The sequence below is a fragment of the Jaculus jaculus genome, chromosome 22 (assembly GCF_020740685.1).
Source record: "Jaculus jaculus isolate mJacJac1 chromosome 22, mJacJac1.mat.Y.cur, whole genome shotgun sequence".
Classification (NCBI taxonomy): Eukaryota; Metazoa; Chordata; class Mammalia; order Rodentia; family Dipodidae; genus Jaculus; species Jaculus jaculus.
Window position 1 is genome coordinate 2,870,097 of NC_059123.1, and position 7,071 is coordinate 2,877,167.

Here is a 7,071-nt window from a genome sequence, read left to right on the forward strand (position 1 = left end):
GGACCCAGCTGGGTGTGTCCTTGTCCCGGTCCCCCCCCTACCCCCGTCACCAAACCTGAGCCGTGGGAGGCCACCTTTCTGCGGGATCTGTTGAGATGTGGACGCGAGGTGGAGCTGGCTGCCCCACTCCTTGGGCTCCGGGGCTCTCCCTGTCTAGTCTCCCTCCAGCTGCAGCTCTCCACGGGACACCTGGTCACTCTTGACTCCTTCCAAGACATCCGAATAACTCCCAAAGAACAAAACCCAAGCTTGCTTCAACAGCGGTCCAAAGGCCTTTACGTCTGCCCCCCTTCAACGTTCCTCTCCCTACTTAGCTTCCTTCACACACCCACATTGCGCCGTAATCATGTGTCTTCAGTTACAAAGGATTTCTGCCAGTTTCTGCTAAGGTGCATCTCCCAGGCTCGTTACAGAGATCTGATGAGCTATGGTGGGCAACAGTGCATTCATTGCCTGATCATGAGTACATATAGTTTCCTTTAGTTGTGACATGCCATCCTCACTTTTACAAGAGACTTGTGTCCTTCACCGAAAGTAAGTTTCTCATCATCCTTGATCCTTTTTTCCATCTTTACATCCCCTATAGAATCTAGAACCGTGTTTTGAACTGTCTGCATATTCAGTAAGAATTCCCAGAACAGGGCTGGAGAGATGGCTTAGTGGTCAAGGCACTTGTCTGCGAAGCCTAAGAATCCATGTTCAAATCTCCAGGTTTCACGTAGGTAGGCGCCCAGTGATGCAAGTGCACAATGTGCCGCATGCGCCTCAAGGGGGCGCACACATCTGGAGTAGGTTTGCAGCTGCTGAAGGCCCTGGCGTGCCCATTCTCTGTCTCTCTCTCTCACTCCCCCCCACAAAATAAAAAATAAAATCCTGGGCTGGAGAGATGGCTTAGCGGTTAAGCGCTTGCCTGTGAAGCCTAAGGACCCCGGTTCGAGGCTCAGTTCCCCAGGTCCCACGTTAGCCAGATGCACAAGGGGGCGCACGCGTCTGGAGTTCGTTTGCAGAGGCTGGAAGCCCTGGCGCGCCCATTCTCTCTCTCTCCCTCTATCTGTCTTTCTCTCTGTGTCTGTCGCTCTCAAATAAATCAATGAATAAATAAAATCCCCAAAATAATTCTTGGAACAAATACATGAATGAATGAGTGAATACTGTCTTTTGCTTTGAACTCCTAACTTGCTAAGGGCTAATTTCAGATGGCTCCTAGAGGGTTCTAGAACCTCCAATCACTTTCACTCCAGCCAAGGGCCAACGAAAGGTGGGCTAATCAGGCAGTAAAGAGCACAAACCAAATCCAAATAAAACGAGCTTGGCTTGAGAAGTCCTTCTAAAGGTAATTGCTGTATATTCTGCCTGACTCTCAACAGGGCACTAGTAACACCCCCCCCCCACACACACACACAGTGTTCATATCCTTTGCCTGAATAAGCCGCTATTCAGCTGTTGCCACTGACCTCATGAGTCAGCCTCCTCCTGCCTCTGGGGATAGGTTAGAAATAGTCTCAATACCTTGTTCTACAGGCAAGTCTTCTGTCAGTTATTCTGTCCTTGTCAGTTATTTTGTCCTAGTAACTCAACAGTATTCTTCTCTGGTTACCTACCAAATAAGTCTAAAAATTTTATTTACATCCAATTTACCCATTTTACTCATCCACTTATAAGTTGAAAAAAAATTAATCACAAGTATTGAGTCTGAGAAGAAGGTGGCTTAGTAGTTAAAAGCACTTGCTTGCAAAGTACTGAACTCAATTCCCAAGCCATCCACGTAAGCTAGATGCAAAATGTGCTCCTTTGCAGTGGCAAGAGGCCCTGGCCTCTTACTATCACCTATACATGCATGCACACACATGCAAACAAATAAATAAAAAGTAATGAAAAAGAAACTGGGCATGGTAGCGCACGCCTTTAATCCCAGCACTCAGTAGGCAGAGGTAGGAGGATCGCTATGAGTTCGAGGCCACCCTGAGACTACATAGTGAATTCCAGGTCACCCTGAGCTAGAGTGAAACCCTACCTCAAAAAAACAAATAACAACAACAAAAGAGTAATACAAAAGAAAAAATTAGAATGGTCATCTTTTATTTTATTTTAGTTGTTATATTAATTATATATATTTATTATATTTTATTTTCTGGAAAAAAAAAGATGTTAGAAAGCCAAATACACTATTATACGTCTGTAGTTCCAGTTACTCAGGGGGCTGAAGTGTGAGGGTTCCTTAAGTCTAAGAGCCTAAGGCCAGCCTGGCCAACATAGTACAACCCTGGAGATTCAGATAGTGAGACAGAGAGAGAGGGAGGGAGAATATGAATGAATCAGAGACAGAAGCAAGACCCCTATATTCTGAGAAAGACCTCCAGAATGGAGTGCCAGCCTTCTGGGCACATTTCCACCCCATGCAGGTGAGCTTGCATGGCATCCATGCCAGGCAGGTCAGGCCTCTCCCCAGGCTGTCAGGTCTTCCAGGGCTCTGCAGGCCACGGCTCTCCTTCCAGCCAAGGTGCACTGTGCATGGGCCCTTGATAGATCTCGGGAACACGCTCACACCAGTAACTCCCCTGAGTAAGGCTCGTGTCCCTGGTAACCTTCCCGCTTCACTGCTGATCAGAATGTGCCCACTTGGCACTGTGCGGGGCCTCATGTCCGAATCAGTGTTACTGTGAGTCCCAGGCCTGAGACCAACGCACTCATTTCTACCCCACTCACCTACCCACCTGAACAATCATTAACCGTCTCTTATTTAGTCTTTCCCAATTCTTAACTAGAATTCTACTTCACTAAAGCTTCCTTTTGTTGTTTGCTGTTGGCGGGTTTGGAAGCAGGGTCTCGTTCCAGGGCTGGCCTGGAACTCACTCTGCAGCCCCAGGCTGGCCTCAAACTCACAGTGACCCTCCTACCTCTGCCTTCCCAGTGCTGGGGTTAAGGGTGTGCGCCACCACACCCGGCTAAAGCTTATGTTATTTAAACGGACTGTCCACTATATAGAGACATTTATCTAGGCAGACCAAGTGGAAAGGGTCTTAGCGAAACACAGAGATAGGATGAGGTGGGAGAACTGGCTTAAATGAGTGTTCTCACTCACGGAATTTTCCTGGCAAGTTGAAACAAGCCACCGGGGAATAGATCCTTAGGCTGGAGGCTCTCCCCCCCCCCCCCGCCGGGTCCTATAGAAAATGGGTTTAGGTCTGCTCCCCTCGTTCCTCCTGGCTGTCTGCAGAACAAACAGCCTTTCCATTCTGAACCGGGGCCCGCTGGCGTCTCATCTGCCAGGTAATTAGTTCTGTGGTCTGTTAAACTAGTCAGGGGAGTAGGGAGGCGAGAGAAAGTGTCACGGCTATGCTTACCACCATCTGCCTCTTAAATGCTCTTAAATGCTCGAAACCTGTTTGCTCTTACTTCCCCCAAGGTCATTTCCCGTGGGCCCCTCTACTGCTTGCATTCTCAATGAGATACCACATAACAGAGAGGAACCTTTTCCATTGCAAGATGCCATTTCTGGAGAGGGAGAAGAACGATCACCTATTCTTGAATAAAAGTGTGAGAAATAGCACCTCTTCCAGGGTGAAGTCAAGCAGAGTGCTCTGGGCTGGGCAGTAAGACCTACCTAGCACCACTGGGTACTTGGGGGGGGGCGTCAGTGTGTCCCTTTATAAATGAGATCTCGCTGTTGAGAAGGGGTCATGAGACGCTGGATGCTGCTACCCTGTGGCTTCCTTCTCACAGTGAGATGACTCTACACAAGATTGTTCAGCTAACATGCAGATAGGCAGTAGCTGCGGATATAATTTAAAAAAAAAAAGTAAGGGCTGGAGAGATGGCTTAGTGGTTAAAGTGCTTGTCTATGAAGCCTGAGGATCCAGGTTCGATTCCCCAGGACCCATGTAAAACAGATACACAAGGTGACACATGTGTCTGAAGTTTTTTGCAGTGGGCAGAGGCCCTGATGTGCCCATTCTCTCTCTCTCTCTGTCTCTCTCTTTCTCAAGTAAATAAATAAAATTTTTTAAAATTAACAAAAAATGTAGTGAGAATAATAAAAATTATCATAGTAAAAGTTAAGGACATCTTTTTGTGTTTTTTTTTTTTTTTTTTTTTTTTAGGTAGGGTCTCGCTGTAGCCCCAGGCTGACCTGGAATTCACTCTGTAGTCTCAGGGTGGCCTCAAACTCATGGTGATTCTCCTACCTCTGCCTCCTGAGTGCTGGGATTAAAGGCGTGTGCCACCACACCCGGGCTAAAGGCACCTGTAACAGGACTGAGTGGACCATGGATTCTCACCAGACTCTCTGAGTCTGGTGAAAATCTGTCAATATTGAAATTCTTCTCATCGACCCAATCATGCCTTCCCTGAGGACGCTGAGTGTGAGAGCCAGAAAAACAGACGTTGGGGTAGAGAAGAAGCAGAGAGGTATGCCAGAATACAGACAGCCAACAGGGCGTGGGGAGAGGCACGAGGTGTAGGAGATGAGAGCAAAGTAACTGAAACACACACGCACACACACGCACGCACACACACGCACACCTCATGCTGAGAGTCTAGTCAGAGGGTTACAGATACTAGAAGCCATGAGGGCCTCAGACAGACAGTGGCTGTAGACGTCATTGACAATATAACAACAATCAACGTGCAGTGGTGAGAAAGAAATACATTCCATTTTTCTGTAAGCTGGATATACTTTGTTAAGTGGTTTAAGCATACGAACTCCAACTGTGTGAAACTAATGAAGAAAGTAAGTCACACCCAGCAAGCTGTATGTCACAAGGCTAAGGACCCATTCTAGCATGAAGGCCAGTACAAAAAGAAAGGCTGTGTTATAAGAATGGGAGCTGGGTGTGGTGACGCACGCCTTTAATCCCAGCACTCGGGAGGCAGAGGTGGGAGGATCGCCGGGAGTTCGAGGCCACCCTGAGACTACATAGTGAATTCCAGGTCAGCCTGAGCTAGAGCGAGACTCTACCTCAAAAAAAAAAAGAATGGCAGATGAGGAGAGTGACTGGGGAACTTCCTAGGAGGCTCCACGGTTCACTGGCTTCCTGCACACCCATCTTTCCCCAGGTTGTCTCTCACTGCATCCCTATCAGCTGAGACAATATGGAACCCTTGAGAGAGCTTAACTAATGTTGTGACTTTAAATGAGGTGTCCATGTGGGAACCTCTTACCTTTCTCTGAAAGAAACAGGCTGGACAAGATGAAGTGTTTTTATTCTGAATAGAGGTAGCTGCTCTTGGGCTGGAGAGATGGCTTAGTGGTTAAGGAATTTGCCTGTGAAGCCTAAGGACCCAGGTTCGATTCCCCAGGACCCATATAAGTCAGATGTTCAAGGTGGTACATGCATCTGGAGTTTGTTTGCAGTGCCTACAGGCCCTGGTGCACTCATTCTCTGCCTCTTTCTCTCATCAATCAATAAATAGATATTAAAAGGTGACCACTCTTAAAATAATCTGGTGACCAAGATGGGTTTGTCTTTCAATCATGTTTTTTGGTAACATTTTTTGGGGGGGTCATCCTAGGCCCTTCATCTTTTTTGCTGGTATCTTTTGTCATACTCCGCGGGAATTCAGAATGGGTTACTCTACAGTGTGTAATTACTGTTGCATATTAATTAAGTGTCATTATATTAATTACACGGCCCTGTTCTACCTCACCCCTTCGTTAAGCAGCCAGGATGAAGAAGTTATGATTATAGGCCCGTGAACACAGACCAAAAGGATAGAGGCTGGAATGCTGTGTTATCTCCCAACAACAGCCTCTTACATCCACAGCCAGCTCACTTAGGGTCCTCAAGAGTGCAGATTTATTCTAATTAAGACGAGGACAAAGCCAGGGCATACGTCCTTATCGTCTTGTTTCTGCATCAATCTTGTTCGCATTCATGGGGAGCATGTGGGAGAGGCGCCAGTGGGACAAAGCGGAGCGCTACTTTCTCACAGAGTCCTCGGGCTGAGAAGTTCTGAGCTTTCCTATCGCAGGGCAAGCAAAGGATGCGAGGGAGTCCACCCACGTGTTAAGAAAGGAGACGCGGCGGACCACTGAGTAAACTCTTCCTGGGAGAGGCTGGTTTGCAAAGCAGAGCCTTTAAGGGTCGTTCTGTTCACTATACCAAGAAATCTGCTAACAACCTGCAGGAGATTTCGTTAGAACTTTATCATTATTTCCACATAATGGTATTGGGGCTTGAAAAGTTAATGATGGACATTTTATTCTAGTATGTTCAACCCTCTGGCTTCTAAATCATTTTAGAAAGCAGCCAATATGCCAAATCAAATGACTAGCCCCTTCCAGAAATAACTAACCAGCTCCTTCCAGAATCAAGTAGCCAGCCCCTTCCAGAAATAAATAACCAGCTCCTTTCAGAATCAAGTAGCCAGCCCCTTCCAGAATCAGGTAGTAACTGCCCCCCCGACCCGGCACCCCTCCCCGACTTTCCTTACCCCTTCTGAGTATAAGCAGTAGCTTTATCTGGCCTGTCCTATTTTAAACATCAGGCTTGTGCTCAGTTGCCTCCTAAAGCTTTATTTATTTATAGAACAAAAGACTCATATGTGTGGAAATAATAACACTTTTGTCAGGAAGTCAGACAATGACACAGAAGTTCCAAGGTCCAAAGGCCATTTTCACCGAAGCACACTTCCCGGGGAGCACGAGACAAGGGAGAAAGGGAAGGGGGAGAAGTCATTTGCCCTCTTGCTCTGCAGATGACACCTCCCGGCTGGAAGTAAGCGAGTCATTAGGTCCTCTGCACCATTTACCCCAGCAGAGCCTCTCAGCTCGGAATGTCCCTCTCCTAGGCTCCCTCCCCCCACAATGGACCAAAACAGACACAAAGAAAACACGCCATTCTTTCTTGGGGTCCTGGGACTCAACCCAGGCAAGACAGTTCATGGGAAACAGTGAGCTCCCTGTCTGGTCACCCTTTCCTGTTCTCTGACTGCTTATCCTAGGATCTGATTTAAGTGCCATCATCACCACCACTTTCCAGGTGGCGCAACCGGCCTGCAGGTAGAGCCAGGCTCATGGGTGGGTAAAGCTGGCAGCAGTCTACCAGCAACAAACAGGATGTCCTCCCAGCT